This window comes from Peromyscus leucopus, chromosome 2, assembly GCF_004664715.2.
Source record: "Peromyscus leucopus breed LL Stock chromosome 2, UCI_PerLeu_2.1, whole genome shotgun sequence".
Lineage (NCBI taxonomy): Eukaryota > Metazoa > Chordata > Mammalia > Rodentia > Cricetidae > Peromyscus > Peromyscus leucopus.
In genome coordinates this window covers 126,530,012-126,549,033 of record NC_051064.1, presented here as the reverse complement: position 1 = coordinate 126,549,033, position 19,022 = coordinate 126,530,012, and the positions used below count along the sequence as shown (strand labels likewise).

The 19,022-nt window shown below is 48.4% G+C and overlaps 1 long non-coding RNA gene across 2 annotated transcripts; it reads right to left on the bottom strand.

Annotated features, from left to right (window-relative positions):
• Nucleotides 1–5,468: 5,468 nt before the first annotated feature.
• LOC119087363 lies at nt 5,469–16,262 on the bottom strand. 2 transcript variants are annotated; one of them, XR_005090774.1, is made up of 3 exons: nt 15,682–16,262; nt 8,056–8,247; nt 5,469–6,000 (listed from the first exon to the last, which is right to left on the bottom strand). It is a non-coding gene; the product is annotated as an uncharacterized LOC119087363 (long non-coding RNA). The 2 variants fall into 2 exon arrangements; XR_005090773.1 differs by lacking the exon at nt 15,682–16,262 and adding an exon at nt 15,029–15,066.
• Between the last annotated feature and the right edge of the window lie 2,760 nt (nt 16,263–19,022).

Sequence of the window (19,022 nt, the reverse complement as noted above, 5' to 3'; positions counted from 1 at the left end):
CAAATTTTCTAGAGGTTTTGAGTAGATACAATCTTTTATTGTTAAGTTTCTCCTCTTAATTTTCCATTCATGATTTTAAAAAAATCACAAGTGTTAAATCATATCAAATACTTCTGTATTTATTAAAAAGATACTAATAATAGTGTATTACACATTTCAAAATAGCTAAGAGAGCAAATTTCAAATGTTCTCACCACAAACAGTGGTATTTGAAGTGATGAATATGCTAATTAGCTCGATTGTGTTCCTAAAGCATAACATCACTTTGCACTACATAAACGCTTGAGATTACAAATTGTCAATTTGTTATAAAGTTAAAAAAGAGAGAGAGAGAGAAGAGAGAGAGAGAGAGAGAGAGAGAGAGAGAGAGAAGGATAATGTATTCTTTCTCATTGAGTCTCTAAATGAGATGAGTTCACTTACAAACTCAAAATATTAAGACATCCTGGCAAGGCCTGGTGAAGCCAGGGCATAGGCCCCACTACTCAGGAGGCTGAGGCTGCAGGATTGTGAGTTCAAGGCTAGCATAGGCAACTTAGAGAGACCCTGTGTCAAAAAGTGACAAGCAGGGCTGAGCATAACATTGTCTAGCATTGCTGAGGCCTTGGATTTGATCCCCAGTATCTGGGGGTGGAGGTGGGGGGGGGAAGGCATCTCAACAGTTCTAGGGTACTCATCATGTGGATACTGGCTTCAAGTTATTCTTTTTTTTTTTTTAAAATGTATTTATTTGTAGTATATGTACATTGGTGTTTTGCCTACATGTATGTCTGGGTGAAGGTGTTGGATCCCCTGGAACAGGAGTTATAGACAGCTATGAACTTCCATATGGTGCTGGGAATTGAACCTGGGTCCTCTAGAAGAGCAGCCAGGGCTCCTAACCTCTGAGTCATCTCTCCAGCCCCTCAGGTTATTCTTTGCATTAGCTTATGTGTCTGCTTTCTAGATTTTCCCATCTTATAGTCTGCTCGTTCCTACTTGGAGTCAGAGTTATGCTGTTTCAGGGGACTGGGCTGGGCCTGGATGAGCCTGTGTCAGCTGGAATGAGCCGGTCACGTTCTGGCTTTCTGGCTTCCTAATCTCTCCTGGATCCTAAGCTGCTTCTCTATTTTTAATAACTGTTCTTGGGTCTCTCTCTCTCTCTTAATCAATTTTACCAGAGGTTTGTCTTTTTATTAGTTTTTGTGAGAGACCGATTTCTGACCTTGTTGATTTTATTTTTCATATTGCGTTTTGTGCTTTGATTTAATGATTTTTCTCTTCTTAGCTTGCTTATTACTTCCTTTGGGCTCATTCTATTTTTAAGAAATGTGTAACTCCTTAAGTTGGGGGCTTAGCTTATTAATTTTTTGACTGAACCTTCAAGGCTCTGTATTTTGTTAAATGGTCTACTGTGGTGCTTTCTTAAGTTTTTAATTTAATTTTAATTGGCTACAATTTTGCATATTTATGGGTACAGAGTGATATTTTGATACATGTATAGAATGTGTAATGACCGAATCAGGTTAATTAGCATATCTGTCTCCTTAGAGCTTATTGTTTCTTTGTGTTGGGAGCAGTTCAAAGTCCTCCCTTCCAGCTATTTTAAAATAGACAGTAGATCATTGTTAGCCACAGTTGCCCTACTACGCCAGAGTCCTAGAGCGCAATCCTGCTCTCCCTGTTCTTGTCTCACCGTCCACATTCTCTACTCTCTTCTGCCTACCTGCTCCAGACTATGCTAATAACCACTGCTACTTTTGTCCCCCAACCAAGTCTCACTGTGTAGCTCAGGCTGGCCTCAAACTCTCCATCCTCCTGAGTGCTGGGATTACAGATGTGTGCCACCATGCCTGGCTACTGTTAATGCTCTCTGCTCATACAAGATCAACCTTTGTTGTTGTTTGAAACTGGGTCTCATGTAGCCTAGACATCCAACTTGCTATGTCACTGAGGATGACCTTGAATCTCTCTCTCTCTCTCTCTCTCTCTCTCTCTCTCTCTCTCTCTCTCTCTCTCTTTGGTTTTCTGAGGCAGGGTTTCTCTGTGTAGCCCTGGCTGTCCTGGAACTCGATTTGTAGATCAGGCTGGCCTTGAACTCACAGAGATCTGCCTGCCTCTGCCTCTGAGTGCAGGTACTAAAGGCATGCACCACTACCTTCTAGTGAGCTTGAATTTCTAATCCTGCAGCTCTGTGCCTCCACTTCCTGAGTGCTGGGATTACTGGTGTGGATCATGGAACCTGGTTTATGCTGGGCTGAGGAGCTGGCACATGCTAGGCCAGCATTCTACCAACTGAACTGCAGCCACACAAACCCCGACCCTGATCAACTTTCAAAATTTCCACCTATGCGCCTTACAGTTCTCGTTTTTCTCTTGAGACAGGGTTTCTTTGTGCAGTCTTGGCTGTCCTAGAACTAGTTCTGTGGGCCAGGCTGGCCTCGAACTCAGAGATCTGCCTGCCTCTGCCTCCCAAGTGCTGGCATTAAAGGTGTGTGCCACCACCTCCCTGCTTGTTTTTCTTTCGTTCTTTCTTTTTTCAAACAGAGTAACTCTATCATGTAGCCCTGGCTATCCTAGAATTGGATTTGTGTGTGGCCTTGCACTCACAGAGATCTGCCTGTCTCCCGAGTGCTAGGATTAAAGGTGTGTGTGACCAGGGCCAGCATGACAGGCAATTATTTTCACTGTCATTAACTTTTTTTTTTAGTTAAAAAAGAAAAGGGGAAAAATAAACTACATTAATTTCTCTCTCTCTCTCTCTCTCTCTCTCTCTCTCTCTGTGTGTGTGTGTGTGTGTGTGTGTGCGTGCGCGCGGCGCGCACATGCACCGAGGTCAGAGGACAACTCGAGAGTCAGTTCTTTTCTTCCACTAGGTGGCTTTGGGGCCATTAAGCTTGGGACTTGGTGGCAAATGGCTTCACTACTGTGCTCTCTTGCTGACTCCTCATTGTCACTTGGCTTAGATTTCCGTTATGATTTCTTCTCCGACTTACGAATTGCTTAAAGGAAAGCTTTGCCAGCAACAGGTGTGTGGATTTACATTGATCTGAGTCTTCGAGACGCATTGTAGTGAGGGAGCCTGGGTCTGTGGAATGAGACTTGCCTGATAGCCTTTCTAGTACGTGACTAATGTAAAAAGAGCTTGGGGCTGTCTCTCAGCAGTAGAGTGCTCACCTAACTGTCCTGGATTCCATTGGCAGAAGTGGAGTGGGATGAGGAGACACAGTGCTTGCTGGGATGTTCAGTCTGTAATGATATTTCATAGGCTTCCATCAAGCTTTGAGAGATACATGGTTGGATCCCCCTGACTAATAGGCTGGCTGCTTGGCCATGGAAAATCATGCAGAGGTAAGCAGCAAAACCCGTACCGGGAGTCCATCATTGCCTTTTTGTTGCTGTTTTGTTTGGAATTCTTGAGACAGGACTACTGTGTAGCCCTGGCTGGCCTGGAACTTATGATGTAGACCAGGCTGGCCATGAACTCACCAGCCTCTGCCTTCCAGGTGCTGGGATTATAGGTGTGTGTGGCCGGACCTGGCCCCAGCACTCTTTTGCCTGGCATTCTGACGGTCTTCAACCTGTCTCTTTATGTGTTTGATGTACACAGAGAAGAGGTGAATTTTAAAATCCCACCCAACAACACGTCTTTGAAAGGGCACATTTAGAATTCTTATGTGGCTTGTGATGATCGATGCACTCTGACTTGTTTTTATTATCTCATTTTCCTCCCCCTGTGCATTCTTCCTCTCCTCTCTTGCTCTTCCTCCAGCTGGATTTATTGGGTTTGTTAATTTTCTCATGCTGTTCTCTCCTCCTCCCTTTGCTGCCTTGGATGCATATGCCTCAGTCTGTATTTCTTTTCTTTTTTTTTTTTTTTCTGGAGCTGAGGACCGAACCCAGGGCCTTGCACTTCCTAGGCAAGTGCTCTACCACTGAGCTAAATCCCCAAGCCCTCAGTCTGTACTTTATAATGATTGCTTTTAAAAATGATTTTGACTTGTTATTATGTGTGTATGTATGTGCAGGCCATAGCATACATGCAGAGGTTAGGTGACCACGTTTGAGAGCTGGCTCGCTCTTTCTGCTCTGGGTTCCACGATGAGAGGGGAACCCAGGCTGTCAGGCTGGTGTGGCTTTTCTACAGAGCCACCTTGCTGGCCCCAGGGGTTTGCCTGGGAAATTCAGTCCTATCTGCATAGGAGTCCTGACTCTGCTGCAGATTGGCGTTATTATACTTTCCTCAATATTCTAGTTCTCTCTGCCCCCACAGTTATCCTGACCTCATCCGTTTGTGCAGATTTAGGCACACCTTTCTTAGTTTCTTTGCCCAAAGCTCTTTTTGCCACACCCCTTCTTCCTTCTGGGATCATTTTCTGTTTTGCACGCTCTCCAAAGGTTCTGTTTCTAAAGAGTTGCTGTTTTCTTTACCGGGTCAGTAGTCCTGGTGTCTCTGCCTCACCCTCAGCCTTGCATGGCAGTTTTACCAAGTTGGAAGTCTGGCGGTGAGTACCCTTCTTGCTGGCTTCGAGGACGCCTGTCTCTGGCTCGCCGCTGCTCTTCCCGGAGGCCTGTGAACGTAGGTGGCCCCTGCTGTCTAGCCGTGAAGACCTATGTCTTTGGGGGGTGTGCAGCCTCACCACAGTGACCGTGTGTTTCCCTTATTGATCTTGTTGATGCTGGAGTACTCCCAAGTGTCTTTTCATTAGTTCTGGAAAGTTCTCAGTGGTCGTATCTTCAAACCACTCCTCCCTTTCTCTCTCTAGTCTCTTTCTGGGGCTTTTATTCCATATATATATATGGAAGTGTATATGTATGTATGTATTGGGGATTGAACACAGAGTCTCACATATGCTAGGCAAGTATTCCACTGAGCAATAACCTCAGCCCTGGATCATTCCTTGAGCTTCAGCACTCTCCTGCTTTACCCATCATGTCAAATATGACAGTGAACCTATTTCTTTGTTCTCAGCATATGTCATTTGTGTGTGTGTTCATGTGCATGTGTTCTTGCATGCTCATACACCTATGTGAGTATATGGATATGAGCACCCAAATGAGTTTTCAGAGCCTAGAGCAGGACCTTGGGCATCATCCTCTATCTCTGCCTGATTGTCTCGAGACAGGGTCTCTCCCTGAACCAGAAGTTTGGTTGGGATGGTTGGCCTAAAATACCAGCATTAGGCAGACTGAGGCAGGAGGCAGACTGATACCGCCGGGTACCAGAATCTAAGCTATCAGAGGCCTTCTGGGAAGGGACATTAACTACACAGGGCCCCTTGCTTTCCCCATATTCTCAAGGTCACATATTTCTTCCTGGAAATGCAAAACATCCTCCCCATTCTCCCCCCTCCTTGCTCCTCCCTGCCCCTCCCTTCCCTCCCCTCCCCCTGCCACCTGGGAAGCAGACACAGCCTGACTGTAAATACTATGTGCTACTCATCAGGCACGTGGCCTGGAATCTTTCACTCTGCCCCCCCCCCCCTCTGTCACGTGACCTGAGTTCTCAGAACCTCCATCATTGGATCTTTCTGTGTCATGAGTAACTCTTCTAATAAGTCTCTTCCTCAAAGGGCAATCTGCCTCGATGTCCCTCTTGAACCACAAATCTAAGACCTTTCAAAAGAGAAAGACAAGATCCAGCCAAGCTGAGACATTTGGACATTGCCAGTTTTCTGAGCTAGGGGCAAACACAAGCTCCCTCAGGACCTCCCATCTTTCTGCTCCTTGGCTATGTCCCATCTTGCTGCTAGCTGTTCAGAAGGTTTTATTATGCCACCCATGCAAATGAGTTCCTGGAAGTATCTGTCACCGGGAAGGAACTGATCAGCTTCCCCTTTCTGGTAAGAAGAATCTCGGAGCTTAGTGTTTTCCTTTTCACCCTGCCTTCCAGGAAGCTCAGAGCTGAATTTCAGGATCCATCACAGCATCTGCAGGCAACCCGTGGTTATTTTCTCTCTTGAGCACCAGAATCTGCTGACAGAGTCAATCTGTCTTCTTGTTACGCCGTCTCACAGCCTTCTAAGGGGAAAAATGGTTTTAAGTTCTAAATCTGTAACAACACTGTGGTCCATCCAAGCTGCAAGGGATGCTGGGGAGAGCCTGGCTGCCTCAGTGCAAACCCAACTCTGCCTCAGGGCTCACATGCAAGAGTCTAGTGATGTCCCTCTGTACAGCTGATGGGCTAGGAACCTATGCCAGCTGTGCTGTGTACATACGCATGCACACACACCCGTCTTAGTACATATGTAAATTAGGTTCATAGGAACTTGAAGGAAAGCCAAGGGGGACAGAGGTGGAGAAGGCTTCTGGTTGGAGCAGGTGACCTAAACAAGCACTGCCTTGGGGTGCTTGGGGCAAGCACAAGGCTGTCTTGGGGCTGGGAGCCAGGAGACTGAAGGGGGGGGGCAGAGGACTGGGGAGCGGGAGCCAGAGGACTGGGGGGCGGGGCAGGGGCGCAGGGGCCAGGGGCCAGCCAGGGAGTCAATTAGAAGTGTGGGACAGAAAGGAGAAAGGAACCCACAGCTCCTGGCACAGGGTGTACAGAGGGGAGCGCGAGTGGGAACTCTGAAGGAGATCCCCTCCCTGCCCCATGTCCCTTGAAGCCCTGGGACTCCCGCTGGGCCTCATGTGACTGGGGGTAAGGAACAAGTAGAGGCTTGAGTGCCATTCCCTGTACTTGGCATTGGCTCTGCCCTGCTGCAAGTTCTCGAGAGCCTGATGATGGTCCAGAAGAGCAGCTGCAGCGCTGCTCAGGCTAGTGCCCAGGGCAAGGCCTCCTTGGAGAAGTGAAGCAAGCTGCTGGGAGTCCCGGTGGGTGAGGCCCTGGTACCGAGAAAGCAGACATTTTCTAACAGGTGACCTGCGAGAAACAAAATAACAGAAGTCCTTGCTGGGCAGAGGCTGGGAGTTCCCAGAAGGGACACAGGACAGAAGAAAAAGAGCTATGCGGACCTGAGCAAGGAGGGCAGTGTGAGGTGGGGTGGGGAGTGTGGGCTGGCCACGGAACACAGAAGGACCCTGAGCTTGCTGGGGAAACCAAGGCCCAGAAATAACCCCAGAGCTCAGAACCCTTCTGTTTCCCATAGAAAAGAAAAGAAAAGAAAAGAAAAAAGAAAAAAAGAATAGAAAAGCATCCATCCATTTTGCTTCAGCAAACAAATCAATTAGCACATGCCTTTAATCCCAGTGCTTGGGAGGCAGAGACAGGCAGTTCTCTATGAATTCAAGACCAACTTGGTCTACATAGTGAGTTCCAGTCCAGCCAGGACTATGGATTAAAACTGTCTCAAAAAAAAAAAAAAAAAAAAAAAAAAAAAAAAAAAAAAAAAAAAAAAAAAAAAGAAAAAGAAAAAAGAAAAAGAAAAGAAATCAGCATCATCTCTGCTCCATGAGAGGTTCCAGCAACCTCCAGAAAGTTCTCAGTACCCTGAGTAACACTTCCTGAAAAATGTCTTTAGGGACAGAGACATCCTTTTTGAACAAGGCTGAAAACTCGAGGGCCATTGAGGAGAGCAGTTAAGTTTGACCTCATAAAGTAAAAATCTCCTTCAAGACGAAGGGTACCACGAGGGAAGGCAAAGGACAAGCCTTGGACCAGGCTCGGAAGGGACAGGTAGAGAAGAACCTCTGATTCGCACTCAGGGGTCCTAGGCCGTAGGAGGGGAGTTAAGGAGAGGAGGGCACGAGGGAGGCTCCGTATCAAGCCACCCTGACTTTGATGATCTTGTCTGATCTGGGAAGCTAAGCACCAGTGGTCCTGGATGAGAGGAAGTGGAGGGGAGGGAAGCTGGAGGAGTGATAGATAGTTCTGATGTGTGTCTTTACTGGGCCCCTCGGAAAGAATGGCACACTTTACGAGTGCCCATTTTATAGGGGCTGCCCTATTTGATGAGGGCAGTTTGACGTTTGCTTTTCTTCACATCACATCACAGAGTCCTGGGCAGGTCTGTGGAGCCAACAGCCTGATGCGTTTCCTATAAAGCCTCCCGAGTTACTTTGGTCCTGCACTACCATCCACCAGCTGTTCTAGTGAGAGGTGGAATTGTCCCCACCCTTTCCTAACCCAAGTGTCACCTGTGGTTCCCACTGCCAGGACAGCATTTGGAGTGGCCCCAGCCTTCTGAGGCTAGCTTGATGGAGGCTGGCATCCGGGAGAGCTGTGGGTGGGGCTGGTTCTGCCCGGGGAATGCTGAAGGGTAAGGTGAGGGAATGTAGCAAGGCCAGCCTGCTCCAGGTGGGGCCAGGTAACAGACATCCAGCTGCTCCCTGTTAAATACAATAAAAGAAAGGATGATAAAGCAGCCGTGGTCTGTCTGGGACAAGGAAGCTGACACACAATTGCCTTCAGGAAAGGCTTACTGTAGAAAGGGCCTCGAGGCCATGATCTAACCTCAAGGTGGAGGAAGAGCATCGGACAGAAAATGCTACCACTGTGTGAAGAATCAAACACAATGGGAGGTTTTCTCTGTGTAACAGTCCTGGCTGTCCTGGATCTCACTCTGTAGACCAGGCTGGCCTCGAACTCACTGGGATCCACCTGCCTCTGTCTCCCAAGTGCTGGGATTAAAGGCGTGCGACACTGCCGCCTGGCTCACAATGGGACCTTAAAGGGAAGGAGAGGCTTCCTTTTAGGACCAGGAGAGAAGCTTTAAGGGTGAGAATAAAGGCTGGAGAGGTGGCTCAGAGGCTAAGAGCATGCATTGCTCATGCAGAGGACCTGGGTTCGATTCCTAGCACTCAGCTTAGATTCCTTACAACTATCTGTAATCCAGCTCCAGGGGATCCAGGGCCCTCTTCCTGCCTCTGTGGGCACCTGTACACATGTAGCATTCACTCACATAGGCAAACACATATATATAAATAAAAAGAATACAAATACATCTTTTTCTTTAAGTGAGAAAAACAGAGGGAGAGAGAAAGACAGCTGCCATGAGAAGATGATGGGGAAAGCAGAGGCACTTTGTACTGGTTGGTTCTGTCTCAACTTGACACAAACTAGAGACATCAAGACGGAGGAGCCTCATTTGAGAAAATACCTCTGTGAGATCCAGCTGTAAGGTATTTTCTCAATTAGTGGTCAATGGGAGAGGGCCTAGCCCATGGTGCTCGATGTTATCCCTGGGCTAGTGGTCCTGGGTTCTATAAGAAAGCAGGCTGAAGTTGGGCATGGTGGCACACGCCTTTGATCCCTGCACTTGGGAGGCAAAGGCAAGCAGATCTCTGTGAGTTCAAGGCCAGTCTGGTCTACAGAGTGAGTTTCAGGACAGACTCCAAAGCTACACAGAGAAACCCTGCCTCAAAAAAAAAAAAAAAAAAAAAAAAAAAAAAAAAAAGCAGGTTGAACAAGTCACGGGGAACAAGCCAGTAAGCAGCACCCCTCCATGACCTCTGCATCAGCTCCTGCCTCCAGGTTCCTGCCCTGCTTGAGTTCCTGTCCTTGACTTCCTTCAGTGATGGGCAGCAATGGAGAAGTATAAGCCAAATAAACCCTTTCCTCTCCAGCTTGCTTCTTGGTCACAGTGTTTTGCAATAGCAACCCCGAGGAGGACATGCCTTCTCAGAACAGCCTCAGAGCAATCCCAGGGACAAAGATGTGTCAGACTTTTGTAAGTTTTGGGGCTGGCAGGAAGCCTCACATCATGTCCTTTTTGTTTGTTTGTTTTTCAAGACAGGGTTTTTTCTGTGTATTCTTGACTGTCCTGGAACTTGCTCTGTAGACCAGGCTGGTCTTGAATACAGAGATCCGCTTGCATCTGCCTCCTGCATGCTGGGATTAAAGGTGTGCGTCACCACTGCCCTGGTCATATCAAGTCATTTAATCAACGTAGCCTAGGACATAACAAAGAGCATGGAAGAGTCAGGTACCAAGTTACAGCCCAGATTACTTCTTAACTATGTTCCAGAGAGCAGCCAGGGTGTGTGGCCCGATCCATTCAGGCAGCAGGATCCAGCCTAAATAGGGCAGGCTGGTGTTGAACACTCCCTGACTCAGGTGTGCTGACAGCCCAAACCTGGCCCCTGAATCCTCCCCCACAGCCACACTGCCAATGGTTGAGTTATGAGGATGTGAGGAAGTGTGGGTTCCACTCTGGTAGGACCAGAACCACAGTGGTGGTGGACTCAGTGGTTTCATTTACAGGGGTATGTCACTTACAGCCTAGACCAGAGGTTCTCAGCCTTCCTATTGCCACAAACCTTGAATACCTTTCCTCATGTTGTGGTGACCCCCAATCATAAAATTATTTTTGTTGCTACTTCATAACTGTAATTTTGCTACTGTTATGAATCATAATGCAAATTATGCGATATGCGACTCCTGTGGGGGTCAAGACCCACAGGTTGAGAACCACTGGTTTAGCCTTCCATCCTGTAAATTTTGGGGGCCTTCAAACATGTTAGAAGAGGTCCAGGAATGCTGAGTGTATGGTGCTGACAGCTTATAGTTCCAGTTCTCAGGAGGCAGAGACAGTCGGCTGGGAAGTTCAAGGCCGTCCTCGGCTACACAGTAAGTGAATTGGAGGTCAGAACGGGCCACAAGGAACTGAGAGGAAAAAAAGCAAGCAAGCATAGGTTCAGGGATGAGGCTGTGGCCACTGGGCTTGTCCACAGGCTTCTTCAGTGACTCCCAGGGTGAATGGGTCTCTTTAAAGGGAGGGTGTTTGGGAGGTAGCAAGCGGCAGTCAGTCACGGGGCTTCGCCCTTACCTAACAGTAAGTATGGAGGAGCAGCAGGTGGTTTGGTCCCGTTTCATAGAATTCTATTGCTGTGATAAATACTCCGACAAAAAGCCACTTATGGGAGAAAGGGCTTATTTCAGTCTGGGATTCCATGTTGTGGTCCGCCATCATACAGGAACTTTGAGTAGCTTAGTCACATCACAGCGGCGAGCAGAGAATGAAGGCACACATGCCTGCGCTCGGTGGTCAGCTGGATAGCTCCACTGTCACACAGGGCAGGGTCCCTTGGCTGAGGAACAGGGCCACATGGTCAGCCCTCTGGGTAGAATTTCCCACAGAGGGGAGCTTGGAAGAGAGCGCTCACTCCTGGAAGCTCTGCTCTGTGGGCCAGTGGCAGACCCTAGGATAAGGAAAGAGCAGCAAGCCAGAAAGCTGACAAGGAGGGCCAGTGAGATCGCTCAGCAGGATCCTGTTGCCACGACTGACCTCGGAGTTAGAGCTGCACATGCGTATCATGGTGTGATGCCCCCCACATACATGCTGACATGCACACACAATGAATAAATTAAAAAAGCCAGGTGCGATGGCACTCACCTTTGGTCCCAGCACTTGGGAGGCAGGAGGATCTCTGAGTTCAAAGCCAGCCTGGTCTACAGAGTGAGTTCCGGGACAGCCAGGGCTACACGGAGAAACCCTGCCTTGACAAACCATTGCTGCTTGACAAAGTTCCAGCATTTTGACATTGCAGACCACACTTCTCCAGTACCTTTTAACTTTCATTTTTAATGCTTCTCACTATTTATGCTGTTCCCTGTGGGAAATTTTGTAGCGGGCTTTGGTAAAGGATGAAAATGTGTACAATGGTAGCCTCTCTAATTCTTTGGAAAAAATCCCTGCTTTCTCAGAACCCGGAATTCCATTGTGCCTAATTACACCAGGAACAGGAAAGTTAGAGATTTATTAGACGCACCTGATCCCAAGGATGAAATGCCTATAATTCAGATCCAGAGCCTGAGGCCATTAAGGGCAAGAGTTCGGTTAATAAGTACAGAGAAATCAGAATGACACACCCCAGCTCCCATGCCACCTCTCCTCCTGTTTAACCATGTGAGCAACTGTAGAGTATCAGAGTGTATTCTTTTTTTCAATTAAACGCTGCTGGCAACCATCTTGATTCACCCTCAGATCCTGTCCATCTCTTCCCCACTCCCCCAACTCCACACATCCTCTTTGGGACCTGAAACCCCACCGAAGGAGGTCTTTGGCACAAAAAATTAAAAAAAAAAAAAAAGATCCACTCCTTACAGCCCAGGCAGGATGGCCAGAAGAGGCAAGCCAGGCCTGGTGGAGCGGCTCTCTTTTGGGGGGCAGTGATTATTACCTCGTGGGCGTTTCAGCTGAGAACAGCACCCTGATAAGAGACTGTACAAGTCCTCCTTGCTCCTCTCTGTCTGATGGGAGAAGCAGGCAGCATTCATGAAGGGAGTCAGCGAGCTGGACTTTCACTTACAGTATCTGGTGGGACAGTATTGTGTGTGTGTTGTGTGTGTGTGTGTGTGTGTGTGTGTGTGTGTGTGTGTGTGTGTGTGTGTTTAGGAAGAAATGAAAATATATCCCCTTTCCACGGAGGGGCTAAGACCCTGCTCGTTTCTAAGTCTGGGCTCCTTGGTACTAAGGAGTACTTGTGTACGTGTGTGCACGTACAACTAAGTGTGTCTGTATGATGGGAGGGAGAGGTGAGCTCTTCTGACAATCTTATCCCCCAAGAACTTTGAGAGAGGAGTGAGTCGGGGTTCTGTGTGGCTCAGCCCCACCGAAGGAAGAGCCTGCAGGGAAATGCAAGCCAGAATATGTTAACAAAGGGAATTTAATGCAGGGCATTGGCTTCCCTGGAAACTGACAAGCTGAGAAGCCAACAGGGGAGGGGCAGTGAGACAGACTCAAGGAACCACTGGAAGCCATCAGTACCTGTGGGCAAGAAAGACAAGAGAGGAGGCAGGCGTCCGAGGCTTTGCGACTGTTGTCAGCCCCACTGGGGCGCTGACAAGCAAGGGTTGGCGGTAAGAAGTGGACATAATGGCCATCAGAGGCGCTACCCAGGAGGGAGCGAGGCCAAGTACGCTCCGGCTTATTTTCCTTCCCACCCTCCAGTCCCCGACCAGTGCTTCTTGTAGGACCAAGCCAGCAGGCCAGGAGGCTGGTACCTGCAGCCTTCGGGGACAGCCTCTGGCTTCAGTCTAGGAGGGGACCTGCAGGGAAAGGGCCTGAGATCTGCACACAGAGAAACTGGAGGAGAAGCTGACAGGGAGAAGGAGGCCAGGTCAGGTCTTAAGGCTGGGGCTCTGGAGACTGCAGCGAGTTTCCGGTGGGATGTTCCTAAGATGTGGTAGCCTCAGTGCCTGAGATCAGAAAAACACCCAGTCTCAGGTCCCAACTGCCTCGTTGGGATTTTCTGTTCCCCGGCAGGGAATAATCACCCCGCTTTGCAAAGTCCTTACACACTAGAAACGTGGTCCTCTAGGGAACTTAAACTGTAACAGAACCGCTGGGTTCTGGTGGATGAGGGAGATGGGGGGGAGATTGGGAGGTGGGAAGGAGGATCACGAGTTCAAGGTCACCCTTGACTACATAGTGAGTTCAAGGCCACCTTGGGCTACATGAGACCCTGTCTCAAAAATTGTGATATAGAGAGATATGATAGCCAGATATGCAGGGTCTTGAGATTTAAAAGAGAATTAACAAGGCTTGGACACTGTGGTAGTTTGAATGTAATTGGCCCCCAAAATCTTATAGGGAGTGGCACTATTAGAAGGTGTGGTTTCTTGGAGTTGGTATGGCCTTGATGAAGGAAGTGTGTCACTGTGGGGACAGGCTTTGAAGTTACCTATGCTCAGGATACAGCCCAGTGTCTCAGTTGATTTCTGTTGCCTGCAAGATGTAGGACTCTCAGCCACCTCTCCAGCACCACATCTGCCTGCACGATGCCATGCTCCCCATTATGATGATAATGGACTGAACCTCTGAAACTGTAAATTAGCCACCCCAATTAAATGTTTTCTTTATAAGAGTTGCTGTGGTCATGGTGTCTTTTCACAGCAACAGAAACCCAAACAAGACAGACATCAACTGGTGGTGACCAGGGGACACAGATTCTGTATCATGGGAAGAAGAAATAGTCATGATCCCTGGTATCCAAGGGTAAGACTATTGACCACACACCATGAAAGTACTCTCTCTCTGTCTCTCTGTCTCTCTGTCTCTGTCTCTCTGTCTCTGTCTCTCTCTGTCTCTCTCTCTCTCTCTCTCTCTCTCTCTCTCTCTCTCTCTCTGTGTGTGAGAGAGAGAGAGAGAGAGTGCAGGTGCCTATGGAGGCCAGAGGCATCAGATCTCCTTCAACCAGAGTTACAGGCAGTTGTGATCTGTCTGACATGGGAGCTTGAAGTTGAACTTGGATTCTCTGGAAGAACAGTACATGCTTTTAACCAATGAGCCATCTCTCCAGCTGTGAAGGCTATTCTTGGTTGTTAACTTGACTATATCTGGAATTAACTAAAACCCAAATGACTGTGAGGGATTTTTCTTTAATTAAATTTTTTGAAGTGGGAAGACCCAATTCTAATCTGGGTGTCTTTTGCTGACAGCCTACATAAAGGACATGGAAGAAGTTCTCTCTCTCTCTCTCTCTCTCTCTCTCTCTCTCTCTCTCTCTCTCTCTCTTCTTTCTTTCACTCTCACTAGCAAAGTCCATTCCTTCACTGGTTTTCTGGTATATAGTAAAGACCAGTTGAGACATCCAGTCCTATGGACTGAATGACTACTGGATTCTTGGACCTTTTGTTCATAGGCAACCATTGCTGGATTACCTAGACCATAGCCTGTGTGCTGACCCTGAGGAAACACTTCCCAAAAGATTTCGTCTCAATGATGCTGGTCACTTCTTAATCGCAGCTGATTCTTCAGTCCCAGCTGACCAACCAACATCCATCATCCCAGAAAAGCAAAGGTTTCTCTTTAGTGTTTTGGGTATCTTGTTAATCACAGCTGATTTTTCAGCCCTAACTAACCAGAACCACAGATTCTTAACTCAAAGGCCAAGTAAAGTCTTTGCTTCCCTCTGAAATGTCACAAGCCCGGTCTCCATCATCTGCACTACCCCTACAGAACACCCCACTGAGCTCTCAACACTCAATGACTTTTCTAGCCCAAAGTTCCCAAGTCCTTACACAACTCTTCCCAAAACACGGTCAGGTCTGTCACACTAATACCTCCCTATGCTGGTACCAATTTCCGTCTTAGTTAGGGTTTCCATTGCTGCAGTGAAACAGCATGACCAAAAGCAAATTGGGGAGGAAAGGGCTTATTTGACTTACACTTCCACACTGTAGTCCCTCACTGGAGGAAGTCAGGTCGGGTAGGAACCTGGAGGCAGGAGCCGATGCAGAAGTCATGGAAGGATGCTGCCTTGCTCCCCATTGCTTGCTCAGCTTGCCAGAATCATCTGCCCAGGGATAGCACCACCCACAATGAGCCAGGCCCTCACACACTAATCATTAATTAAGAAAATGCCTACAGGCTTGCCTACAGCCCAATTGTATGGTGGCATTTTCTCAACTGAGGCTCCCTCTTCTCCAATGACTCTACCTTGTGTCAAGTGGACATAAGACTAGCCAGCACAACTGACCCTTGTCAACTTGCCACATAAACACATTACTATTAGGCCACAACCTTCCCTTTCTTATCATTCCCAAGATCTCACATTAAAAACATAAATAACTTTAAAAGTCTCCCAGTTTTCAAATTCAAACACATTAAAAGTTCAGTCCTTTTAAAATATCCAGTCTCTTTAAAAATCCAAAATCTTTTCAGATTCGAAGCCTCTCAACTATAGACTCCTGTAAAAGAAAAAAGAAATGCTTTCTTACTTCAAGAGGGAAGAACCAGGGCACAGTCACAATGAAATCAAAGCAAAACCAAACTCCAACTGTGTAAATAACTCAGTAGCTAATGTCTGGGATCCACTTACCATCTTCAGGGATCCTTCAAAGGGCTCGGGTCACTTCTCAGGCTCTTCTCTCTGGTGCTGCACACACAAAGCACCTCCTCAGTCTGGCTCCACTCCCTATCTGTTGCTGTCCTTGGTGGTTGTTCCAATGACACTGGGCGTATCCAAAATACTGGCGTCTTCCGCTGCAAATGTAATGCACCTTCTCCAGTAGCCTCTCCTGGACTCTCTTCAAGGACTCTAGCCCTGTCACACAGTGCCAAGCCTCAGCTGCTTCCCCTGACCCCTTTATGCCTTCAAAACCAGTACCACCTGGGAGACTCTTACACCACCAAGTGTGGCTGCCAACAGGAAGGACAACCTTGGCTGCCTCTGGAACACAGCTCCCGTATGCTGTTCCTTGTGATTCAAGGTATAATTCCCAATGGGAAAATATGGATGCATTCCAGGAACACAAAACCAATATTTCCAAAATCATTCGAGTCGTTCAATTTATTTACGTATTTTTTAAAATGTGGATTCTGGGGCTTGAACTGAGGTCCTCTGTGGGGTTGGACTCGGCTTCTCATGACTGCAACTACCTCACCAACTGAGCCGTCGCCCCAGCCACTCACCAGGGCAACTTTCTGAGGGAAGCCCCTGTTGCAAAACACTCTGGTTCAGAGTTATATCAGGGAGAGGCGCAGAGAGGGCAGGCTCAGAGGGAGTGCCTTTTTTCCAGGCTGCCATAGTTTCAGATCAGGGTGTAGTGGAGAGCTCAGTGGAGTCCTATTCAAGGAAGAAGCCCGTAGTTTGTCCTGGGCATTTTGGGGCCCGATCTGTGATAGTGAGGTCCTGCTGGTATTGGGAGCCGTAGGACAAAGTTCACAGCTGGTCAAATGCCTGCCTTCAGACTGCTCTCGAGAGTGCTCCCAGATCCTGGGATAACTTTCCTCATGTTCCTTGGTCACGGTCATTCCAGAGGCCAGAACCCATTCTTCCAGAAGCCATAAGCCTCAGCTTCCTGACTAGAGGCTCTAAAGGATGCCATACACTTGCCCTGATGTGGTGGCATTTGTGTTCCCCAAAATATTGTGTACTCTAATAAATTTATCTGGGGTCAGAGAACAGACAGCCACTAGATACAAAGACTAGAATATGGTGGCACTCACACCTTTAATCCTAGCATTCCAGAGATAGAAATCCCTCTGGATCTCTGTGAGTTCAAGGCCACATTGGAAATAGCCAAGCATGGTGACACACGCCTTTAATCCCAGAAAGCCAGCCTTTAATCCCAGGGAGTGGTGGTAGAAAGAAGAAAGATATATAAGGCGTGAGGACCAGAAACAAGAAGATTTTGGCTGGTTAAGCATGTGGCTGGTTAAGCTTCAGGCTTTTGAGCAGTAATTCAGCTGAGAGCCATTCCGGATGAGGACTCAGAGGCCTCCAGTCTGAGGAGACAAGACCAGCTGAGGATCCGGCAAGGTGAGATAGCTGTGGCTTGTTCTGTCTCTCTGATCTACCAGCATGGACTCCAATAACTCTCCTCAGGTTTGATTTTATTAATAAGAACTTTTAAGAATCCTGCTACACCCTGACCCTCTCCATTCCCTGCCCAGGTTCTGTGCTCACTGCTGGTCTGGTCTGCCATTCCTGGGAAAGAGGAATTATGGCAGTTCTCAGGGGAGCCTAGCTTCCTCCTGACTATGAGCAAGCAAAAATCTAAGGCAACGTTGTAGGCTACAAGCCTTGATTGAGCCCAAGACACAGCCCTCAACCTATCATACCCATTGCACAGATGGGGAAAACCCTAGGGTCAGAGAGACAATGCAATTTATAGTCATCCACAGACCTGAGAATAACTCTGGCCATGGGCTTGGCCCTGGGGGGAGCTGAGTCTCATCATGTTTATGACAGTCTTGATGAGGTCCTCATTCCTGTACCCCATCAGCACTCAGGCTCCCTCATCCGCAGATCTGTGTTTGCCTGGTCCTGGCTGCACACCTCACACTACTCTTCATTTTCCACCCTGCTTCTAACCACTCAGTCTGGGATAGGGGCTCCCTTAGGCCAAGAACTGGGTGGTTCCTTTCTTTCCAAGACCTAAGAGTCTACATAAAACACCTGAGAGGTGAATTGAAGGGAGATGATCATTTTGCATTACTGTGCCTTGCATTTGAAGGAGATTTTGGTGACTCCTGAAACAGAGAGAGCATCCTGGGTCCTAATCTGATGCCTTTCTCGGGGAGGTGATAAAACCGCTCCTCTCTCCCCTTCCGAGCTGGTCTCTTGGTGCTCTCCTTTGGTGGCCAGCAGGTGGTGCTGTGGCCCCAGATTTGCCGGCCTCAGCACCGGTCTGCTCTCGCTTGCTTGCTGCCTGGTCTGCAGTCTGGGCTGGGTCCTGTAGCTGTCGACAGTTGATGACCCTCTTCCTGTTATCTAGTGGGGAGGGATACTACTGAAGGCCCAAGTTCACAGTGTGCCCTTTGTCTCAGCTCCTCGATGTCCTGAGAAACCACTCAGCGAGCTGCCTGGGCTGTTTTCTGTGGCCTGGGCACTTCCGTCCCCAGCTGTTTCTATGTATTGTGCTCCTCGGTGGACACAGCAGTCAGATTCCCCCGTATATGAAATAGGGACCCACGGCATGAGACGGTATGCCAAAGTCAGGGTAAAATCTTGTGAGTCTGGGACAAGTGTACACCTAGCTCTGTTTTCACTCCCTGCCTGGGCCATAGCCACATCCTAGACAGATTGCTGCTCTTAGACCAGAGGTCTTAAGGTTAGGACCCTCTTCCCCTCTTCCCACCTATTTTTAGCGTTAGGGTACATCGTCCACCTGTGTCAGAAATGACCGTCCCAGATGGGGCCGGCCTCCTGCAAGGGAGGGTCAGGATGAGGGACTAAACCAGGACCCACCCATGCCCACCCCCACCCCGAGGCTGGAGCCTGTCTGGGCCTCTGCTTCCCACCCTGCCTCTTCCTTGCTCTGCTTTTCCCCCGAGCCCACCATCGTCTTCCTGCTTCTCCGTGCCTGCGCCCCCCCCCCAACTCCACCCCTACGCCCCTTTTACTATGCCTGTCTCCGCCGCCTCTCCGTCAGCCTGTCTTCCTCTCTTTCACGTCCCTGTCTCTCTTCAACAGAATCAGAGTTAAGTGACAAAAGAAGAATGATCCCCTCCTGCCAGGGTTATTAAAATCATGTTCTGCAATTGAGCGGCCAGAAGAGCTCTGGCTAATGACGGATGATGAGGCCTCAGCGTCCCCGCCGCGGGAGTGAGGCTACAAGCGGCTGCGGGATTACCACCAATTACTCTGCTTTCCCCTCCAGACCATCCTTCTCCTGGTCCTGGCAGATAAAGTCTAACCCTTGGCAGGGAGGCTGG